The sequence below is a fragment of the Mustela nigripes genome, chromosome 8, assembly GCF_022355385.1.
Source record: "Mustela nigripes isolate SB6536 chromosome 8, MUSNIG.SB6536, whole genome shotgun sequence".
In the NCBI taxonomy this organism is placed as follows: Eukaryota; Metazoa; Chordata; class Mammalia; order Carnivora; family Mustelidae; genus Mustela; species Mustela nigripes.
In genome coordinates this window covers 36,371,197-36,395,769 of record NC_081564.1, presented here as the reverse complement: position 1 = coordinate 36,395,769, position 24,573 = coordinate 36,371,197, and the positions used below count along the sequence as shown (strand labels likewise).

The 24,573-nt window shown below is 41.5% G+C and overlaps 1 protein-coding gene across 2 annotated transcripts in view; it reads right to left on the bottom strand.

Annotated features, from left to right (window-relative positions):
- L3MBTL4 (L3MBTL histone methyl-lysine binding protein 4) overlaps positions 1-20,617 on the bottom strand; it is a 453,622-nt gene extending 433,005 nt beyond the window's left edge. For both annotated transcript variants that reach the window (XM_059409232.1, XM_059409233.1), the window contains exon 1: positions 20,545-20,617. The gene's annotated coding sequence lies outside the window, so the exon portion shown is untranslated. The remainder of the gene's footprint in view (positions 1-20,544) is intronic.
- Positions 20,618-24,573: the final 3,956 nt, after the last annotated feature.

The window sequence follows — 24,573 nt, the reverse complement described above, 5'->3', positions numbered from 1 at the left end:
GTCCCTAACAGGGGAGAGAAGAGGGCATTAGGGAACCAGGGGAGGCAACCAGAAAAAGCCTTTAAAACAAAAGAGGTTTCCTCTAGGAACTGGGAGAGGTAGGGATAGGGAAAGTGGGGCATGAAGCTTTTTAAAATTCTTTCATGTGTCATATAGTGTATCACTGTGCTTAAAAAAAAAAAATGAAAATTTTAAAAATAAAACACCTACAGAGCATACTATGATCATATTTATTTTTGTGAAATCAATGGACCAAACATAATCATATATTATGTGCATTATATATGTTAATTTCTTAGATATGCAACCTATTTTTCTCATGTGAGCTTTCCATGACACTGGTGGGCTTAGAGGAAGAAATGACTTGCCCTAAACTGGAAATCAGCAAGTGGGAAAAGGTGAGCCCACCCACCTGACTAATGTCTGTGGAGTCCAGCTTTCTGCTGACTCTGTTCTATACTACCTACTCCTCATAGGAAGCATTAAGAAGATACGCTGGGAGCAGACTGAAAAACAACAACAACAACAACACCCAGTTACGACTTACTATTAATGCTAACAACAGACACCAACATTTACTGAGGACCTAACCCTGAGCAGACCCTGGTCTAAGAGTTTCATACATGCTGGCACATGTTACTCTCACAACAATCATCTGCTCACTCGAGACTTATTCATCTCAAGTGGCAACTTTCTCATGCCAATTGCTTAAGCTGAAAAGCCGGGAGCCATGATGGATTCCTCTCACAGCCACACCCACTCAGTCAGGAAACCCCCGTGGGTCAACCTTCACCAACCATCCAGAACACAGCCACCTCTTGCCACTTGTATTGTGATCACCCTGGTCAGAGCCACACTGTCTCCCACCTTGTTTATAAGAGCCTCCCCAGCAGGTATCCCTCAGCACTGTTCTCCACTTCACAGCCAGAGTGATGGTCCTAAAGCACAAATCCATCCATGCCAACCCTCCAACCACAACTTCCCACAGCTCCCCATATCAACATAAACACCAGGTCCCCATAAGGGCTCACCTCCCCTCCCTCACCCCCAACCTCGTTTCTCCAACCTTATTACCTACTACTCCCCTATTCACAGCAGTCTCCAAACTGTCCCTTGGGCCTTTGGGCCATTGCTCTAGCTGCTCCCTCTCTCTGGAACTCTTGCCTACCTGTCACCCACTTGGCTGGAATCTCTCCTCATGGACGCCTACATCTGATGAGCCAGCACTGCCAGTACTTCTTACCCTGCATTATTTGTTCTTTTCCATAATATGTCATCTTCTAAAATTCTAAATGATTTACCTGTTTAGTGAGCTCAGCTGTTACTGACAGTCTCCCCCCTACATGGGATGTAAGCACCACAAAGCATCTTGGCCTGTTTTGTCTACTAATGCACCCAAACGCCTGTAACGGTGCCTGATACACACCAAGCCCCCAATAATTACTTGTGGAATAAAGAAAGTAGGTGTTATACCCACATGTTGAATGATTCTATTTGAAATAATGCCACCATATTTACCTAATCCATCAACTTTGTAAATCTAGTGAAAGAAAAAAGAGATCCCACCTTACCACCAAGAACAAATTGGCTTCAATTCTCTTATTTTTATACCATTTTCAAGAGTCTTTAATGCATGTAGATGGGACTATATAAAAAATGAAGGGAAAGGTCATTTGCAAATGTAATCTCATGAAAATAAATTTCATACTCCCTTCAATACACAGAAGGATATAGCTCATTCTTTACAAAACTGATTGTTTCCATATATATACATATATACATATATATATACACACATATATTTTTCTTTCCTTCTTAGCTGTTCCAGTACTTTATATAAAATATATATGAACTGCTCCTTTCAAGATTACCTTCAATAATAAAAAATGATCATTCCTGCACAACAGCCTTATTTCTTCCATCATATGACACTAGATTAGGTAACCACCTGTCTTACCCCTATTCATCATATTCTGCTTTCCTCATATTTCACCGAATATTGTTCTGGTTTCTTTTGGAAAAGACGATCAAAATAATTGTCCCATCCTATTGACACAGATGAAGGAAGAAGGATGTGTGTACAGTGAAAATGCACATAACACCAAAAGGTCAACTCAGCCCCGAGTCAGGGAAATTTCTCTTTATTTTAAAAAGTGTAATATTAACAAAGTGGCATGTCTGACTCAATACTTGTGACATGTGTGCCGAAATACCCAATTTACGGTTCTCAGTGCTAAAAATATGCACTGAAATATGTTTGGTGCATTAATTTCAATCATGGATCTCAAAAAATACAATTAGTAGTAGCAACACTTGAAAAGCAGAGGTAACTTTCACTTGGAGAGAAGTAAATCATAATTAAACACAGTAAAAATCGAGACATGACTGTCATTTGTGCTCCCCAACAGCTAAATATATTACCATATCACACGGGTATTTCATATTCAGTTTTCCTTTTGATTATTTTTATAATTTAGCCCCCAGGGATATTATCTTCAATAAAGGAGTAGAAAAGGAAAGAGCATTATAAAATTATTTCTTTCCCAAAGTCTTAAAGTATTGGACAAGACCAAAACTTGAATCCAAGCTCTTCTAAGTGGCATATTCAAAATACATATTAATCAATGATTATTCCTGCCTCTGGGTTAAAAAAAAAAACAACAATTTGTATGAATTAAGAAAAAGAATGCAGGACGCCTGGGTGGCTCAGTGGGTTGAGCCTCTGCCTTTGGCTTGGGTCGTGATCTCAGGGTCCTGGGATCAAGGCCCGCATCAGGCTCTTCAGTTGGTAGGGAGCCTGCTTCTCCTCTCTCTCTTTGCTTACTTGTGATCTCTCTCTCTGTCAAATAAATAAATAAAATCTTAAAAAAAAAAAAGAATGCAATTTTGAGTTTATTACAGTAAATGTAGATGACCTGCATTCTGAAACTGAATTTTTGGTATTTAAATATTTTGTTATGAAAAAGTATCTCCCAAATGAAGAGTCAAACAGAGCCCCCTTTTTTAAGATTACACAATTCTTTTCATACCAACCACACAGTCTGCAAACAATTGCTATACAGCCATGGGGTATTACAAAGCCTCAGGGGGCCCCTCCCACAAATACCACAAGCCTCCAGAGGCATCCCTGACTGCACAAGGCTGGACCTGGGCATGGGCACCTGGAGTCACACAGCGAGGGCCTGAGTGCAAGGTGGCACCCAGTAGGGAATGGAGCAGCCGGTTCTGCAGCCTGGACACCGGGCTCTCCATCTACCACCACTCGTTCACCTTATCGGTGCCTCTCCCACACAGGAGGCCCACCTGTGCCCTACAGGCCAGGTGCAGCAGGAAGGTGTGGACTCCTAACCCATGCTGCCACCAACTAACAAGGAAGCAATGGTTTCCACACAGACTAGTCCTGTGATGGACAAAGAACGGTGACCTCCCCAAAGAAAAGAATGCATTCCTCAGCATGCATTTACTTATTCTCTTGGGGAATTAGCATGTCATTCTGCAGTGTGTAACTAAATTTACACCCATTTGAGGCAGTATTTAAGTAAGTGTTTATAACAACTGACAATCTGTCTCTGACAGTTACTGAACAATAGCTATCTGCTACTTCATTCTGAGTGGTTTATGCTTACAATCATTTCCTCTTCCTACAGCACTACTGTCATTCCCATTTTACAGCTGAGAAAGCCGAGGTACAGTAAATAAGTTCACATGGCCATAAAAGGCTAAGCAAGGAGTCAGAGCTTGGGGGGGGGCATTTCTGAACATCTATTTACTCAAAGCTGTAAACATTTTAAGGGTAAAAATTGATGTTTAGGAATTCTCAGAAACTGAACCAAAAAAATGGTGAATAAGCATGAGCAGCTAAGCCAGCCACACTGAGATGAAATTCAGAAGAATGGAGACAACAAAGAAGGGGAGGAGAGGAGGGGAACAGGAGGCAGGGCTGATGAGAGCCGGACAGAAGCCCATCCACAGGGAAGTCGCGAGCAAAGCATTCCACATCTCTGAACACAGCACTGCAAGACACTGGGAGACGAGCATTAAAAACAGCAGGTAAACACAGTATTTTATTTCAAAAACTACTATAGATGCCAACATCCTACATCATGCCAATGACAGCAAGCTGAGCAAACCAATGGTGACCCTTGCTCCCTATTGTCCATACCTGTGTAATTGTTTTTAAGTTGCCAGAACAAGTGGGCATCCTGTCTTTATTTCAAACGTTGCCCAAAGAGTAGCCCAGACTAAAAAAAATCCTCATTTAAAAAAAAAAAAAAAAAATCAACGTGAAGCAGTATCTTAGTGTGACATCATAAAAATCATTTTTAAAATATTAAAAGTTTCACATATGAAAAGTATCATAAGTTCTTTTCTTCAGCTAGGCCAGTTTTATAAAAATTTCCACCTGTCCTTGCTTGGAATGAAAAATTCAGTGTTGTGAGATGATCGTTCTCCTACATTTTTATTGTTACGGTGACCTTCCTGAGAAGACGTTATATACATGGTAGCTGTTTTTTGTCTGTTTGTGAAAATTTTAAAAAAATCAGCAACTCCCTTAAGCTAACATGTAGTTTCATTGGTGTATAAACAGCCCCAAAGCTCAGAATCTCTGCTTCAGACCCTAGGTGTTAGGAGTTTGGAGACCAGAAAAGGGAGACATGGTTCTACAGTAGAATGGAGATTACATACACATTTTATACCACTGGATTTCTGACTTTGAAACAAACAATCAAGCAAATAAATCAAGCAAACAATCAAACAAATCAAGCAAATAAAACATTAGGCCCAGCAACAAAGAGCTCAAACTTCCAAAGGGCACCAGTGCCCTCCTGCCTTAAACCCAGGGCCACCTCACCTCCTTAGGTGACTGGCCTGGCCCCAGAAGACATGGAGCTGATTGGCCCTTATAGCCTGCCCTGAGCAGCTCGAGACTGTATCCCAATATTTGCTCAGCAGCTCTAAATAACTATGGGTTAGAAGATACATTTCAGTAACAGATGGGGGCTGGATCTTCACCTCAAACTGGTTTCTAATTTACTTGTCCTACTTGTTTTTAATCTGGCTAGATCTAAAGAAGGCCACATGAAACCTCTTTATATTTAATTACACTTAGTCAAACCTTTGAAAAGAAAAAGGAAACAGTGCCACCTAACTGTATAGCAGCTTTGTTCTTAAGGGGTTTTTTACTGCACATTAATCCTCAGCCATAACCATTTATTTCCAATTCATTTTTATCACAAATGACTGAATATAATTCAGCAGAGAAATCTCAGCAGTTGCCATCTTCTCAAAAGCCAGCAAAATGTCAGGTTTCGCTATACTTACCTCTTAGGAAGTAACAAATTCTAACTCTCTTAGATAACAGAGCTAATGGGAAATTAACAGAGTAAATTTCATTCAACCTATCTTAAGACTTTTCATATGCATTTTCTTTATATGACACATTGAGATATTCAGAATACTAATCATTTTAGTTTCTCACAAAATCATTATTTCTATTACAGAAATTCTGAGTAGCTGATGACCTGCAAAAAAATGTTTTTAATTAAAAAATTTTGGACGCCTTTTAGGGTGGTTCAGCCAGTTAAGCGTCTACCTTGGGCTCAGGTCATGATCCCAGGGTCCTGGGATCAAGTCCTGCTTCCAGCTCTATGCTCAGCAGGGAGTCTGCTTCTCACTCTGACCCTCCTCCCACTCATTCTCTCAATCGCTCTCTTTCAAATAAATAAAATCCTTTAAAACATAAATAAACAAAAAAATTTTAAATAAAGATGAAAACAGATATCTTAAATACTTTGGCTATGAGTTTACTGCCACCAATAACTAGACCTTGAGAAATCACTATGTAGCAGTATCAGCACATGTTTAAAAACAGTAATAACTGAAATCCATATAGATATGTTCTGAAAGTATAAAATACTACAGAAATACCAAACTTTAAAAAGACACCTTACATAGTGCTAAAAAAAAGTGTGGGAACCTAAGATATTTTGCATCATGACCTTTCACATTCTTTCACACTCCCAAAAACTAAACTACCAGAAGACATGAACAGACACTTCTCCAAAGAAGACGTACAAATGGCTAGCCGACACGTGAAAAAATGTTCATCATCATTAGCCATCAGGGAGATTCAAATCAAAACCACATTAAGATACCACCTAACACCCGTTAGAATAGCCAAAATGAACAAGACAGTAAACAACAAGTGCTGGAGAGGGTGTGGAGAAAAGGGAACCCTCTTACACTGTTGGTAGGAATGCAAGTTGGTGTAGCCACTTTGGAAAACAGTGTGGAAATTCCATAAGAAATTAAAAATAGAGCTTCCCTATGACCCTGTAATTTCACTACTGGGTATTTACCCCACAGATCAGATGTAGTGAAAAGAAGGGCCATCTGTACCCTAATGTTTATAGCAGCAATGGCCACAACTGCCAAACTGGAAAGAGCCAAGATGTCCTTCAATAGATGAATGGATAAAGAAGATATGGTCCATATATACAATGGATTATTACGCCTCCATCAGAAAGAATGAAAACCCAACTTTTGTATCAACATGGATGGGCCTGGAGATTATGCTGAGTGAAATAAGTCAAGCAGAGAAAGTCTATTATCATGGTTTCACTTGTGGAGCACAAGGAATAACACGGAGGACATTAGGAGAAGAAAGGGAAAAGTGAATAGTGGGAAAGCAGAGGGAGAGATGAAGCATGAGAAACTGTGGATTCTGAGAAACAAACTGAGGGTTTTGGAGGGGAGGGGTTGGGGGGTTGGGTGAGCCTGGTGGTGGGTATTATGGAGGGCATGTGTTGAATGAAGCACTGGGTGTGGTGCATAAACAATGAATCTTGGAACACTGAAAAAATAAAATTTAATTTAAAAAATTTTTTCTGCTAAGAAAAAAAAATTAAACTATCATAAACCTTCTAAAACTCAAAACAGTGAATCTTAAACAATTTATTAGGTCAATGTTCTCTGCCTCCTCTACATCTGGTCTAACTCTAAATCCATATTAATTGACAAACCATGGGTTGCACCTGTCCAGGTGTTTCTACTCTTGGCCTCTAGATACAGAATAAAACAAGAGGCAAAAAACAAACAAACAAACAAACAAAAAACAAAAAAAAAAACAACCAACCACATAAAGGCCAGGGATGATATCAAAGAAGAGTAACTATAAAACCTGTAGGTCTGATTTTTGTAAACTACTTGGGAAGCGCAGCAAAAGCTCTGCACATGCAAGCAATAATCAAGAAAATGGCTTAATGCTCATCCCCAAAATCAATACACCTCTTGAGAACAGACAGGTTGAGAGAGGCAACAAGCTTTGAACGGTATCCTCAATGCAGACAGTGAAAGAGGCCAAACTCACAAAGCCATCCCCTCAGATTCCCACGCTGCCGCATCCTCGCTGTTGAGTGTCAGAAGCTAATACTTACAATGTTCCCCCATTTGCACTGTTGGACCAGAACACAATTTTAATCTGTAGGTTGCCAGATGTGTTCGCCTACTCTCACCTCTAATTTGCATCATTAAAAACAGACCTCAGAAGATCACACATACCACCCTTTCAACACAATCTTACACTATATCTGATAGTAACTATACAGTGGCAAGCAAACTGAATATAGGTGAATATACCTTTATACCTCTCATGGACAGTAAGGATTACCAAATCAACAATAACCACCCCGCCAAAAAAAAAAAGAAAAAAACAATAAACTCAAAATCGTCCAATGTGAGCATGAGTGTGGAGGTGTTTCAATGATTATAAGTACATGGTACGTATTAACTTTCGATCCTTACAAGCGCTATTTATAGATATCACTGCATAATCATTTTATATACTATATTTCATTCTTGGAATTTTAACTAGATATCAAACACCATTAAAATATTACTTTGTAAGGGTGCCGGGGTGGCTCAGTGGTTTAAAGCCTCTGCTTTTGGCTCAGGTCATGATCCCCAGGGTCCTGGGATCAAATCCCACATTGGGCTCTCTGCTCAGCAGGGAGCCTGCTTCCTCCTCTGCCTGCTTCTCTGCCTACTTGTGATCTCTGTCTGACAAATAAATAAATAAAATCTTTTTAAAAAATATTACTTTGTAGAAATTTGTTGTGGCTTTTTACATCCTATTCAAATTGTGAGAATGTGCTGGAATCTAATCCCACCCCAGAGCAACAACTGCATGGGCAGAAAGAGCTTATAAAATGTAGATATGGTACCAATGAGTTGAACAAACAGTTTGCATATAGGACTCTTCTAGCCAAACCATACATGGATAAACCCCCTACACTGATTTTCTTTCTCAATTCTTTAAAAAAAAAAAAAAAAAAAAAAAGGAAGAGACAGGGTACTGCAAAGGCTCTCACTTTTAAAAGGTCAGAATCTCTTACCTGACAGTCATGTATATGCAAACCCTACTTAGGTTTCTCTAAACATGGAGCATAATTTCATTTTAAATATATTCAGAAAGTGCTTTTTTGCAATGGTTTTAATATGTCCTGCCTTTCCCAGGAATGCAACTCTATGTAAACTGGGGAAAGGTTTTAGTTTGCTTCAAGGAGAATTTTGACAATTATTTCCACCATTTTAGAAAATTATATAATTAAGCACATGACTGCTCAAAGACTCCCCTTCCCTGATACAACCTCCCTGTTAGCATTTGTTTAAAGATTTATTTATATATGAGAGAGAGAAAGAGAGAGAGAGGGCATGCAGCAGGGAGGGGCAGGGGAGAGGAAGAGACAGTCTCAGGCAGACTCCCTGCTAAACATAGAGCCCAACGTGGGGCTCAATTTCAGGATCCTGAGATCACAACATGAGCTGAAACCATGTGTTCATTGGAAACTGAAATGACTGTGCCAGGTTCCCCCCACATATACAGTCAGCATTTTTATTGGCGAATTATTATATAATACAAGCCATCCAACTACTTCATTTTATTTTCTAGACTAATCATGTCCAAACATTCGGTGTAATCATTTAATTATAAATTACCTTCCATTTATTTCTCCCATTTTAATATATATGGACATTATATTGACTTTTCTGAAAGCATGTGCAGGTAAATTATTTACCTAATAATATCATTTCAAGATACTAAGAGGGATGTTACAAATATATGTTATCAAAGAGTTGGTAAAGTTGGAACCCCTGACCCCAAAACATTCATAGACCTTGGTTATTATTATTATCAAGTTCAACAAACAAGGGAAAAAGGAATACAGGTGACAGGAACAGCCTAAGCCATTCACTTAGGTTTTTATTTTATGCCTAGCCAGGAGTGGGAGTTAAGTACAAACTCTAGGAGCAAAATGAATTTTTAAAAAAACCCTCAATTTGCTTTTCCCTCTTTAAACGTTTTATCGCTTTTGGGGTTCTTGGGTGGTACCGTTGGTTGAGCATCCAACTCTCGATTTTGGCTCAGGTCACAATCTCGGGGTTGTGGCATTAAGTCCCCAGTTGGACTCTGTGCTCAGTGGAAAGTCAGCTTGGTATTCTCTCCCTCTGTACCTCCCTCCTGTGTGCATGGGCATGCGGTGTGCATGTACGCTCTCTCTCCAATAAATAGTTTAAAAATAAGTAAGTAAATAAATAAAAAAAGGTTTCCTGACTTAGTCTCATAAGAATAAGACCCTCATTGCCTGTAGGAAAGTGTGAGCTTAAGGAGGGATGTAAAACGGAACTGTGCTTTTGTTTAGCCATAAGAATATTCATTATGGAAACTCTGAAGTGGATTAGGTAAAAAATCAGAATAATTTAAAGAAGATGAGTGAATTAAATCATCTCTCAAAATAATTTATAAGCCACTTTTTTTATTTTTGGCTTTGACTGACATTTTTAGTGACTTAGCCTGGGGAAAAGGTGGAGAACTTTTTTCATGTTCATTCAGAAGTGTACATATTGCCGAATTTATTATCTTCATTTGTGATATCACACTCAAGGAGCACATTCAAAGATAAGGACATAGATTTGTCAATTTCCAAAAAAAAAATGAACTCCCTCCTCTTTTGTGCCATATGCCAACAGTAGCCACATAAACAATATGGAAATAACACAACCCTGAAGACATCAATCATCCCTACAAGGGGTTGATTAAAACCTTGGAAGTTTTCTTCCTTCTGTTACACCTGGTCTCTGGAGGGAGTGCTATGTGATCTAGCTGACAATGACTAGAACTGGCATGAAGGTAACTCAGCCCTGCCATTGTGTGACCTTCCACAGTCAGTTTCTATGCACCATCTGTGGAGCAGAACAGTAATGCTCGTCAGCTATGGACCTAACAAAGACATTCTCGCTCTCACTAACTTTGAGAAGCTTGGTCACTCCCTTGTCAGCATAGGCATTGATATTTTTCACGCCTCTCTTGTAGAGCCTGAGGGACCACTCATTAGCAGACACCATCCCCTCTCAGCTTCATGCTGGGTATTTCCTAGACTAAAAAGACAGAGTACCCTGGGCCTAGCATTGGCCCAGCATGCAGCAGGTACTCAAAAATGCAGCTAAATGAATAAATACATAAATAAATCAGCACATCTCCTCTCCTGTGATACAGAGAAGCCTCAAATTTGAATGTGTCTCTGGTTGTGAGTTTCCTGGGGGCAGGATCAGCATCATAACGGCTGACTCCTTCTCACCTCCCTTACATTTCACAGCCTAGCACATCCTTGGCCAAAGCAGACACTGAATAAACATTTATGGACTGAATGAGGGTCCTCTGACTTGGCAGATATTTCTATTACTGGCTTCATAATTCCCAACTGTGCAAGCACACAAAGGATTAATTATTACTCTAGAATAAGATTGGCCAAGCTATTGAACACAACTTTGCTGTACAGCCTGGCGAAGGGAAACAGAAGGTGATGTGCTCTAATAGCAAACAGCCAGAGCTAGAGCTCAGCAAGGCCAAGTCAAGCCTCCCACTCTCTGCCATTACTCAAGTGGAAGAATCTGAGTAAATCAGGCCTTCCATGGGGCTTTCATTTTCCCCTCTCTGCAATAAGGGGTTTGGATTAGAAATACATGTGACAAGATTTGTTTATCCTTGTTATTAGTAGAAATTTATGAAGTGGGCAAAGAACATCAAGACATAAGAAGATGGAGCTCAAAACCAAGTAATTTTATACATGACTTATCAATGTGGTAAAATTTCAATTACTTTACAACTTGTTTTGGCTTTTGAAGTACTATTAGTAATTTATGTCTTTGCCACAGTTTGATTAACAGCACTGACATTTGTATTTGGCTAGTAATGGCAAGACAGAATCAACAGCAACTGTCATCAGAACTAGTTTTTTACATGAGAAAAATGAGTTTTGATTGCTACGAAATCCTTTCCCATTGGATAATGTGTTTTTTAATTCATATTCTCACATAGTGACTTCCAATCTTGGGCACAATGATTAATACAACTGGACCTCTGATTTGTCCTCTACAAAACAGGCTGAACTGGGTAAGTTGTTCTCAGCGGGGGTGACTTTCCCCTCTTGGTCGTCTCGTCAGGGGACATGTGGAAATGTCAGAAGGCAATCTGGGCTGTCACAACTAAGCCGGAGGAGGTGTTACAGACCTGTAGTGGGCAGAGGCCAGGGATACTGCAGCTAAACATCCTACAGCACACAGGACAGCCTCCTGAGAACAAAAACATTACCTGTTCATTATAGGGATTGAGAGAGAACTGAATTAGAGTACTTCCAAACCCTCTAATATAAAAAAATATATATATTATGAATCTAAACTGTTAAATGTGGAACAGCCAAGACTTCTTCCTAAGCTGTGGTTGTTCTGTGACAGTAGTCACAGCTACTCTGAGCTGAAGCTTCTAAAAACTTGACAGACAACTTATTTGGACAGAAGCCTAATTTAAAACCATGTCTACTAGGCTTACACGTTGTACATCACACTGGTAATTGCTGTATAACTATACCCTCCACAGCTTCTTTTTCCTCACCATTTACTCCACAGCAATGGGCATTGTTTGTTTTTGGACACAGATGCCAGCCAGCTCTGAAAAGACTGCCAATGATGTTCTCCTTGTCCTCAGCAGAAGAATAAAGTGGCCCTAAAGATTACTAATGACTGACTGCAGTAAAATGGCTGAGCACCCTCATTCACACAAGACACAAAGATGGCAACGGCCGGAAGCGAGGACACGTCTGTACTGTACAGAGGGTCTCTGCACAAGACAGCATGCTGACAGCTGCTAATTTACATGGGGTGCAAAATCCAGCAATGTGACTTACCCTATTATCTTTCTAAAAAGTACAAGTATCCGTGACATTCAATTAACAAAACAAATGAAATACACTCGTGGTCCTACACAGAAGTCTATCAACTTGAAAATCACCTATAAGCCTTGGATTTTTCCAAGTGCTCTTAGCAAAAAGATGTTCTCCCGCGGTGGTCAAGGCTTCTCAAATTCTGGGTCTGTTAGCCCTGACAATTCCTATTCTAAACCCAAATGGATGTGTTCAGCTGCCAGAGAAACATGCATTTTTTTTTCTTCTGGAAAAAAAAAAATCAAAGCAAGCTCACAATTTTAGAAGAAAAAGGAGAACAAAATCTTTGTTCTAACCATCCTCAGAAATTGAGTGCATAAAATATAGATTTGGAAGTGCTACCCTGGCATCTGCAATAATTCTCCTTGATAATGTCTAGGACCAGGACTAAAGGGTATAATAATAGGGAATTAAGGGTATAATAATAGGGAATATTCTTTGCCATAAAGCAAAAAGAGAAGAATCTTTATATTCTTTTTGATATGTGACCATAATAATGATTTAAAAAAAAATAGTGGCTGAAAGGTCAGTGCTTACCTTTTTAATCAAACTCAAAGTCTTAGCTAGTTACTCAACAGAATCCCAATGTGCTAATGATTTTGTGGAACTTCTTTGGTTTATGAGCCTGTCATTAATTGACTCAAAATCATTCAACTTTTGGGCGCCTGGGTGGCTCAGTGGGTTAAGCCGCTGCCTTCGGCTCAGGTCATGATCTCAGGGTCCTGGGATCGAGTCCCGCATCGGGCTCTCTGCTCAGCAGGGAGCCTGCTTCCTCCTCCTCTCTCTCTCTCTGCCTGCCTCTATGCCTACTTGTGATCTCTCTCTGTCAAATAAATAAATAAAATTTTTTTTAAAAATCATTCAACTTTTATTTACTGGTCTTTGACATATGTCAGGAAATTGCTAAACTTCAGAAAGATGTAGTAAACTGAATCCAAAAATTTCCCTGGGAAACACAGTAGAGTAAGGCTCCATCCTTCTGAGTGAAATAGCAGACAATAGCACATTGTGAAGGAAAGCCCAGAGGGGTGGGAGTGATCCACTTTTAGGGAGAATTGGAGGACTCTTGGAGCAGGAAAGTTCACAGCCACAAGAAAGGCAGGTACAAATGTGCAAAAGTCCATAAGCCAGAGCAAACACTGTTCCCCTCCAATCACAGAAAGTAGTGTCCATAAGTTACACAAACTCTTAGACAACCGGTGGGAAAGACAGACTTGAATAATGGAGACACATGAAAAAATTCCACAGAAACATGACAGAAAGCTTTAAAATGTCTAGATTCTACCCAAATTTAGAGAATTCTAGCCCCCTGCACAAGTATTTGCCTTACAGAATCAAGGCCAGGCCCACAGCCCATTCCTCACACACAGATTTAATCAAGGCAGACTTAAATGGACAGGAATCAGGGCAACAAGCTGGTATGTTTCCTGATATTCTCCATCATAATAAGTAAGAAAGAAAAAATGATTAAACGGAATCCCAGAGCTGACCCCACCAGTCAAGGGTTGTAAAAAGGCAGCCCACAACTTCATCTGGTCTGCAAATACATTGTCTATCTTAGCAGTGTCCTAAAAAGTATGAGCCAGTATTTTTAAGTAGGGAGATTTCACATTTTTTTTTAAATGCAGATTTCCAATCTGAGGTTTTTTGGCTATTGGTGTTGTTGTTGTTGTGTGTGTGTTTTAATAACAGCTACCTCTTTAGACCATATAAAACTACTCCCCACTGTTTGCACAGCACAGAGGGCATTTTTCTCCCTTCCCACAGTTCTGTACTGAAAGAACTTCCTAGAGTGGACAAGTACCTATGCCCAGTTTTCAAAGGTGAGAAAATAGAATTGAAATCAAGGGCGCTTTGTGAGTTTTCTTCTGTCTACTTCACTCAGTGCCCTTACTTTCTAGCCCCTTTTCATGTCCAAATTGGTGACCCTGGATTTAAGTCTTAACTCCATTTGCCAAAGACTGCCAAGTCAGTATACACATGAGACATAACACAACCCACATCAACTTGTCGTCCTAATATCAGCCTATACTCAGTAGGTATTTCACTGGAAAAATGACCAAAGCAAAGCTATCAGGTCTGCTTCTCACCAGTCTTCCTGCAGTTTATCCAGTTTCTCGTGCATGGTGAAATCCAGAAAGCCAAAGACAAGAGCACAGATGAACAAGGGTTCATCTATGAACTGGGCCTTGAATTGGCATCAAGGTTAACTCCCATCCATTTACAAAGACCTAGAAGCATGTCTATCATCTACTCCACAGTTTTTCTTTAGAAATATATTATAGCAATAATAATAACCAAAAGCAATTTTTTAAATGTCTCTCAAGAAAATCTCATCTTTAAGTCTAATGTACTCACAAAAGAAGGAACCATGAAGGCAAGCAATGGTTTGTAGTTGCAGGACCAGAGAGCGTTTCGGGCCTTGGAGAGTCTCCCAGTGACAGGATCAGTACTGGGACACCCCAAAGCTGCTTGCCAGCAGGCTCTGAGACTACACATATTTGGATGCGTGTGCCCATTTGCAGACAGACTGGCTATTCAAATTCAGGAGGTCCATTAGGTCTGATGTGAGCTAAGCAGAATACAAAAAGCCTACAGCCACAGAAGAGGGGAAAAGAAAGCCCATATTTGCTAAACTCCTAAAACATGGGTCCAGCACAGTGCTGGATAAATAACACGTATCACAATGACATCCAGTTATCTCCCTAAAATATATTTTACGTCTTGTATGTTTTTCACTGGAAAAAACAGTCAAAGCAAAGTTACCAAGTCTGCTTCTTACTAATCTTCCCCATCCATTAAAATTCACCCAATTTCTCATGCTAAAGATCAAAAGAATAACCTTGGATTACTTTCCCTTACCCTTTAACCTATCAGCGATTTTATAAATTCTACCATCAGAATATTCCTGAACTACTTTCATTTCTACCCATCTCTACCCCCTAACTGCCTGGCCCAAGCACCAGGATTCCCACCTGGATACCTGCAATAGTATCTTAATTGCTCTCGCCAGGTGCTCAATACTCTGTAGATGGCAGCTAGACTGGGCCTCACTGGCTACAAAGCAGATCATGTCATACTCTGCTCAGACTCTGCAAAGTCTTCTTATGGCAAGAAAGAATGCATGATCCTCAGCATGGCCTCCATGGGCAGGAAGGGGTCTCAACATGCTTTGGCATCAACAACCCCACCAACTGCTCTCCCAACCAGCTGGCACCTCTCCCTTCCTCCAGAGCATGAGCTCTTTCCCTCTTGGAGGGCTTCACACATGTGCTTACCTCTGCCTGAATTTCTTTTTGCCCTGCTCCTACCTGGCTAGCAGCTACTCATCCTTAGAGAGAAACTTTGTGACCCACAAACCTTTATTAGGCACTCCTGTTGGTCCTTCTCATAGTAACTTGAAGGTTTGCCCTTTTACACTTATTTGGGATGTTGCTTAATATCTGCCCTCTCACCTGCCTGTACAGGCCAAGAAGGCAGGAGTTAAGTCCTTTTCAGCCATCCCAATACACACAGCACACAGCTGACACAGAGTGGATACTAGAAAAAAATGCCTTGCCCCCATTTGTGTTCCTCAGCTCATTCATCCCTCAAAAGGACAGGGAAGAGGGCAACAATGATTTAATCTAAAAAGCTATCATTATCCTAAAAGCTATCATAATAGCTCACACACCAAAGCACAGTGTATGAAAGTATTGCACTGTCCATCTGTCCTAAACATGTTCTCTGTAGCCAGTCACGGTGACAAAGAAAGATGCATGCACTTCTGCTCCACTGCCCACATCCCACACCTGATACTTTCCAAACAATTTATTAATCAATTATTAATTGTGCCAGCGACCACACTTTCATCATTTAAGATCCATCTTCAGAGGGGATGCATAAGCATTCTCTAGCTAGCTTCATTTAGAGGATCGCTTCACACATGAGCTGAAATCAATACAAAATGAAGAAAGTTTCAGCAGGTGATGCTGAGCAGTGGCCCTCCTGCAGTGACATCTTCCCTGAAAGGCACACACAGACTGGGGGAGTAGAGCAGTGACAACTGATGCGATTTTCCATCTCTACTGTGGAAAACTTTTTTCTTTTTGTATTTGCAAAATAAAACAGGGACAAATTCTTCTAAGGCACTTGTCTAAAAGGAAAAATGAGTGCAAATGCTTAAAAGATAGTATTACATGTGTGAACGAAGAGTTTCATTTCCCCCAATTATGTTCTAATTCATTGTTTTTGCTTTTATTTTGCTGAAATACAAGATAGCATCTATATTTATAGTACTTGCTGTAAGGGTATGTGAATAGTCCATTGGTTTCTTAATGAATCTAAATAGTTTTCACTTGGAGTTATGTTCCTATAATAAACTATGTTCAAAATATGTTTACTAATACTATAAGGTGGAAATGCTTTGTAAACTACAAAACACTATTCAAATTGAAGGGGGACATCTATATACCTACAACAGAAAGCAAAGGCTACAAACAGCTCTTACTGAAGCCTTACCACTGAGATCACCTCTTGCCAGCCAAGTTCAACCACACCTTCTCAGTTCGGTTTTTCATTAACAACAGATGAGGCTTAACAGGGAGTTTCCTGTGGAACTTCCTCCATTGGCTTCCCTGTTCCTGTGATGCCCGGTTTTCCTCCTCCTTCTGACCACCAGCTCTCACTGACACCATCACTGACTGGACCAGTCACTGGACCTTCTCTCATCCCCTGCCCCCCAATGATAAGGTATTCACACTGTCTCGTGCTTTTTACTATCACCCCCATTCCAGCTGAGCATTTCCTAGATGGCTTTCTCCTTGCCTAACATCAGAGTTCCTCTCTCCAAACTCATCACTTCAGTGTCTCCTTCAATTCAGTATTTTAAACACTGAATTTATCCACTCCACCCTGCTCCCAAACCACCTACTGGGCTCTCCTGCTAATTTCCCCATTTCAACAGCAGCATTCTTTCCTAAATAAAAACGTTGAAAAAACGAACATTTTCCTAATTGTGATGTTCAAACTCTCCTTCAGCTCTAGAGAAAGGGAACCAAAGACACAGGTGAAGGAATGGGGTGGGTGCAGAGAAGCTGGGGCTCCTTTTGCTTCCTTGGTCAGACTGGGTGGCCTTAGCGCTTCCCATACCCCCTTCTCCCCAGTGGCTTCATGTCTCCCTCTTCTTCGCAGTAAGAATTTCAGAGCTTTCCATCTGAAAATCTTCATCATCAGAATGATGTTCCCCACTGCTGCTTTTATCACCCCAAGCCTCCGCTTAGCAGCCGCCTGCTCACACTGAATCCATATTCAGTCCTGCAAATATCTGCTGACTATGCACTTAACCACTTGTCAAGGACCATGCCAGACTCTGAAGGGTTATCATTTAAGTTAAAAGGCTAGAACTACAGTACAAACAATATTCTGAATAAAAAGAAGACTAAGGACCTGTTCATAACAGAATATGTGTTACTTAAAGATGGAAGCTAAATTGTGAAAAATATATAAAACTTTTTTGATGATTACCATTAATGGTGACTGTAGTTAATAACACTGTATTGTATGAAAGTTGTTAATAAGACAACAGATCTTAGAGGTTCTCATCACAAGAAAAAAAGTTTTAACTGTGTGGTGATGTATGTTAACTTGAATTATTGTCATAATCATTTCACAATACATATATCAAATCATCATGTCCTACACCTAAAACTAATATGTCAATTTTGTCTCAATTTTTAAAAATAAATAAACAGGAAACAGCAAAATCTAAAGCCTGAGCCATCAGGGAAAAAAAAAAAAAAACTGTCTTTACATATGCACTTATAGGTGAACCAAGAGAAGTAGGAGTCAAGGAATGGAAGTCTGTTGCGAAAATCAGGGACACCTTCACAGAGGAAGAATTAAACTGGATCATGAAGAACAAAAGGTTTCTAGTTTGGGTGGATAGGGGCTGGTGGGAAGAGCATGCACAACCATATTTCCCAACGTGGACACTGAAAACAATTTTTATTAGTCCTAAACAAATCATAATTATCCCTTTTGAGGCATGAAACTCCCTTCTCCTTCCTAGGCCCCCAATCTCTTTGGCTTTCACCTTGTCAATCTGTGGAAGAAACATTCCTCAAGACTCAGCCCAAGGCCTACTCTCTCTGTGTTCTTTTCTAATCACTCCAGACCCCAAAGACCTTCTCCTTGCCAGACCCTCTGACCCCCATCTATTTCAGATGAACAGCATTTTATTTTAGATTGTTTTAGTCTCAAATCCCATTTACTAGTTCCTGTATATCATCTTGTTCACAAACATGTGGTGTGCATGTTTGATCTCCCAACACATTAAAAGCTCAAGTTTTTTAGTGGTTTGTCATACAAATGTATGAACATACATAGTAAATTACATAGTAAATGGTTTATTGTGCAAATGACAACTGAATTTTTTAAGAGAAGTAAAGATGAATTAGAAGTATAATTTTAGATACAAACACACAGTATTGCAATACGTTGGGAGATGGTAGAGCTCACCTAAAATCCTTGTGATGAACCTAAAAGCACAATTCTCTTACAGTAAAAGTTAAGACAGTTCCTTAGTTTTCCTTAATTCTATCTTCACCTGATCATCCTCCCACCAATATCCTTTCTCAGAAAACAGATGGAGATGTCATTGAAGAGGCAGACCCATATTGTCCTAAAAAGCACTGAAAAAAGAATTCCAAAGTCAAGAGCTACCTCCCATACAAACTCATCAATGTACCTCACAGTATGAGAGCATAATCAATTGCAGTTTTAAGCTCATCTTTCCTATTTAACAATCACACCCCATGCGGGTACAGCAGAATCCGATCCACTTGGATGCTCCTGAAATCTATCCTCTTTCAAAACCCTTTCTCCCAATTCTTGGGTATCCTGAGGAGAAACCGAAGTTGGAATTTTCGGTGTCTTGCCAAGAGCTAAATGCATTCCAAATCTATTACCAAGCATCAAGAACAAACTCCACCTGTTTGTCACTTTCACCTTTTTGGAGTTAAGGGAACTAAAAGACACCAGAAGACTCCACCACACTTATTTAAGCGAAGGACTGAAGCTGGAGCTGCCCCGAGCAACTTCCGGAAACAGTTCCAACAGTGCGATCCAGGAGACAATGCCACTTTGGTCCTGGAGACCAAATAACCCTGAAGGGTGAGTGGTGGGCATGGAAACACCGCAGCAGAGCAGGTCACAGTGACCAGACTGACTTCATGAAGTAATCACACGCAAGAGTCTCAACAATAACAATGTCCAGACCTGCCTTTTATTTAGTTTCCACCTCCAGGCATGGACAGATTAAGACTATGCCTCTAAGTGGATAAAGGCATATATAAAATAAAGTACATCCTGTGGACTTTAATCAGTGACTACAGGATATAAAAGGCAGGGCACCAAACCCACCGGAATTCTCCCACCTGGAGAAAAGGGTTACACCAATCCCGCACGTTAACTGCGGCCGCCCCAGGTGTACCCAGGTCCACTAGCTTCCCCCTCCGCCCACCTCCTGCGGAGAGGGCGAGGGAGACCCGGCCAGCGTGCCTCCGGAGGCGCAGTTCCGGGCTTGGGGGGCGGGGAGGGGGGGGGCGAGCTAGTTAAACTGCCACATACTGGCTAGGCGGGCCCCAGCGCGGACTTGCTCCGCTCCCGCCCCAGGCTGAGCAGAACTTAGTGACCAGGACCAGGGACGAAAAAGGGGATGGAGTAAGGAAGCGCCCGCGGGGGTCTTGGCCTCAGCCGAGTCCCGGCACACACAACAGTTGTCAGCGGAGAACGGGGAGGCCGGGGACGCCCGACCCGCGAGAGAAAACAAAAACCAAACGCCCACCGCCGGGCGACCGGTGGCCTGAGGCCGGCTTGGGACCTCCGGGAGTCCCGCCCCGGCCCCTCGTCCCGCGGCCCTGGGCTGCGCCGGCGCCTCCCCGCCCAGGTAACCGCGCCGACACCCCGGGCCCAGGTGGCCCCTGCGCCGGGAGCGGGACGGTGCGGGGCCACGCCACGCCCGTCCGAAGTGGGCGACAAGTGGGGCAGCGCCTCCCGCGGGGAACCCGGCGCGCGCCCAGCGGCGAAAGAGAAAGAGAAAGAGCCGGCTCCGAGCGGAGGCGACTCCTAACCGCCACCGCCCCCTGGCCCGGCCTCGCCGCGGGCGACGCGCACGCCCCTCGGTCGGGCGCGGGGCCCGGGGCCCGGGGCCATCCCTGGCGGTGGCGGCCGTGGGCGCTCACGCGGTCCCCCGACCACACGGCTCGGGCGGCGGCGTCCTCCTTACCCCAGCAGAGCCGGGCCGCCCGCAACGCCGACTCGGCGACAGACCGGCGGGGCGCGAGCCGGAGCGGCGAGGCTTGGCCGGCCCAGGCTGCGGCGCCGCTGGCCCCGCGGTGCCGGGCGGGAGGGGCGCGAGGGTGCACGCGCCGGGTGGGGGCGCGGGAGCCTCCCCTGCCGGCCCCGCGCGCATGCTCCCGCCGCACCTGCCTCGCTCCGGGCTCCGCTCCCCCGGGAGCGCAGTGGACGCGGGGCGGCCGCTCGGGCTTTCACGTGGGAGGGAGGTGGCGGCGGCTTTCTCTTCACGTGCGTCTTTCTCTTATTTGCTCCCTGGGAAGGAGTCCCCCAAATCTTGGCTACTTCCTGCCTGGCCCCTCCCAGCTCGCGCAGTGGTGTCCCGGGGCGCTCGTCCCTGCCTCATCCCAGCTCTGAGGGTTCACCTTCCGAATGCTCTCTCTCGCCTCCGGGTTCCTCTCAGTCCTTCCGCTCCTTCCGATTTTGCAACCTCGTCTCCGATGCCCCTTTCCCGCTCTCGACTTCGCTACACACCGGACGGCGGATCCCATTTCAAAATAAAAGGAGACTCTTTTCACGTGGCGAGAACGAATGTTGACTAGCCCTGTTCTAGCTGCTTGAGGTTGAGTAGGAAGCGGGAACTAAGGAGTTCCTGCCCTCATGGAACTTCGAGTCTGACTGACTAGCGTCCGGCTTTCACAAAGCGTTGTTGCCGATTTGTAAAGAAATGTATTAAATCATCTATTTTGGCTTCTATTTAACAGTAGCTGGCAATCGAAGACCGTATTGTGTGACTTTTAAATGTAATTTTCTTTCATGAAGGTGTCTTGTATAAAAATTCTAATACGCAAATAATAGCCGTTAGGATATATATATATATATATAAAATAGCCGTTAGGATAGATATATATATATCTTAGTTTGTTGAGTCCGGCAAGAAATGCGGTAATTTAACATGATTAACCATGATGATTTCCAAATGATAATTTCCAAAATGATCTTTTGCTTTGTTGTTGACTACCATAAACGAACACCTGTAACTGTTTTGTTTTTCAGGCGAGACTGGTCCCTTGGTTACAAACATAATTTAGGGTTGTTACGGAAAAGAGAACTATAAAACCCTTTGCTAATGCAGTTTTCGTTTTGGGAATCATGATTATAGAAATTTACAAGTATACACGCACACACACAAACTGGGTTCTGTGCTCTAATCAATTGAAAAGATTTGGGGCAAAAAGAAAAAGAAAAGGAAGCAGAGGGCATCGGTATAGGGCGAGCATTTAAAACAGTTGTTGAGGGCGCCTGGGTGGCTCAGTGGTTTAAGCCTCTGCCTTCAGCTCAGGGCATGGCCTCTAGGTCCTGGGATCAAGGCCCACATGGGGCTCTCTGCTCGGCAGGGGGCTTGCTCCCCCCGCCCCCTGCCTGCCTCTCCCTATTTGTGATCTGTGTGTGTGTGTGTGTGTGTGTGTGTGTCAAATAAATAAATAAAATCTTAAAAGAAAAAAATAGCTGTTGAAGTGGTGTACTTTTTTCATCCCATTTACCATGTTTATGCTAAAGACTTTATAGAGTTGTGATATATTTCTGTGACAACAGGCACACATCAGGAGACTATCTTGACATACTTACTCACCTGACTGCATGAAATTAGAATGGAATCCAGAGGATGAATGAGAGGTTCCCCTCCATCTGCTACCTTTGGGAGTACAGACAACAATTTTGGCAAAGGACAAGTGTTCCGATTACTGCAGTGTAACCGTGGTCTCTCCCAACAGTGTCTATCATTAAAGACGCTAAATCTTAGTGATATAAATGTCAAAATGTTCCCAGCACGGAAAGAGTTAAAAGCACTTCTGGTTCCACCCTTACCTTAGACAAATCAATGTTAATATTACACAAAATCAAAGAAAGCTGGATTGAAATCTAAATAGAGTGAATTTACATCACCTTGTCCTCATTTTTTTTAAGAAAAGTTATTATTATGTTTATTGAATATATTTGGCTTGCTTTGGTGAAAACGGAAACACTGTTTTCATGGGCAAGGTTTAAATGAGAGGAAGAATGCACCAATGAGACAGGTGACACAGGCAGAGAACCTCATCCTGGGTTACTTATATGTAAATCTATGGGTGCATAGTGCTGACAACCACATATGATTATATTCAAAGAAGCTGACATCTGTTTTAAACGATACTGTTATTCAAATTATATGGAAATATAAGCAGTGTAAGCATTGGTACACTTATTACAGAATTTTTGAAAAGCTGTTGTAGTAAACCCCTTTTATTTGAACAGCTGCCCATTAAAATGAAATAGCCACATTGTGGAGTATTGCAATGTTACCAATGGTCGGTTGTGAACAATGGGGTTTAGAACAGTGATGGTTCCTAGGCATTTTTTTAATTCATAACTCAGTTGAATCTAACAAACTAAGTGCCAAAGTTAACGTTGACCAGAGAAGTAAGGATGGCTTATTGTTAGATAGGAATCACTGGTGGCAGAAGAGCCCCTTTAGGCATGTCATCAAGACATAACAGTTATAGTCATGGCAGTTCTAGAATGTTTACCTCATGGGTGGAAATGAAAACTCCTCCTTTACTGAGATAGTGATGGTCTTTATTTAAACAACACTCCATTTTAGGGGCCCCTGGGTGGCTCAGTGGGCTAAGCCTCCGCCTTCGGCCCAGGTCATGATCTCAGGGTCCTGGGATCGAGCCCAACATCAAGCCCCCCATCAAGCCCCACAATGGGCTCTGCTCAGCAGGGAGCCTGCTTCCCCCTTCCCCAGGCCTACTTCCCCCCCCCTCCTGCCTCACTGCCTACTTGTGATCTGTCAAATAAATAAATAAAATCTTTAAAAAAAAAACCTCCATTTTAAAATTTGCTAAATTTATTTACTTTTTTCTAATTGGGGATTTATTTTATTTGTCAATGTTGTATACATGTTATTTTTATATGTATGTTTGCTGTTTTAAGTAGAATTAAATTACATTGCTTTATTATTTGATCAATAACGGTATTGCCCATTGACACAAAAGTGTTTTTAAAATTCATGATTGCTTCCTAGCATATATTTATTAGGACCATTTGGGAATTAAGCAGAGTAAATACCTTTATATGCTTCTGTATAATTGAAGAGAGTTTATCTTAACAGCATTCTATGCTTACTCCACAAACAAATTGTCCATTGCAGCTAAAATCATTTCACTGGTCGCCATTTATCATCAATAATTATTATCCTCAAGTTTATTTTCATATTAATGCCATTGTTAATAATTTTACTCACACCACACCACATTTTCTCTATTACAGTAATATTTTCCTAAGTAGACTGTCCAATTTTAAGCTTTCTTAATGAGTTGATATATAAATAATTACATAGAGTTCTGCTTAAGTATAAATACTGGTTCAGACAGAAATGTAAATAATATTGAAGAATTAAAGCTAACTTCAGATGATACTAAAAAGCCTCATAAGTAAAACAATATGCACATTATACAATTTTGAATTAAAGACTTAAAATTTATATAGAAATCTATTTATTTTTACACTTTCACTTTTTTTGGTAGAACAAAGCTCTCATAAAATAGCATTAAAAAACCCTTTTCCAGGTACACTCCCTTGAATTTTTAAAAATCCAACTTCTACACAATCTTTCTGATGATATTTAAAATCTGTGTAAACTGAACAAGATAAGGATCCTTACATCAATAGGCAAACTTCAATTTCCACTACAACCATACTGAATGAACTAATAGGATTTGGGAAAAGGCCTGAAAACTGCAGAAGGCAAGCAAGGCATCCCTTTAATCGCATTTTCAAAGATATTGATGACACAACCATACCATCTCCAAGGTGAGAGAGCTGGAAAAAGAAAAATGGGAAATTCAGAGTAGGCAATTCATACTTTCTTAAAAAGATATATGCCCCAAATAACAGTGGCTAGACGTGCATTCTCTAAGAAATAACAGGTGGGATGATATGTAGAACACATGGCAGGTGTCAGGAAAGGCAGTTGTTA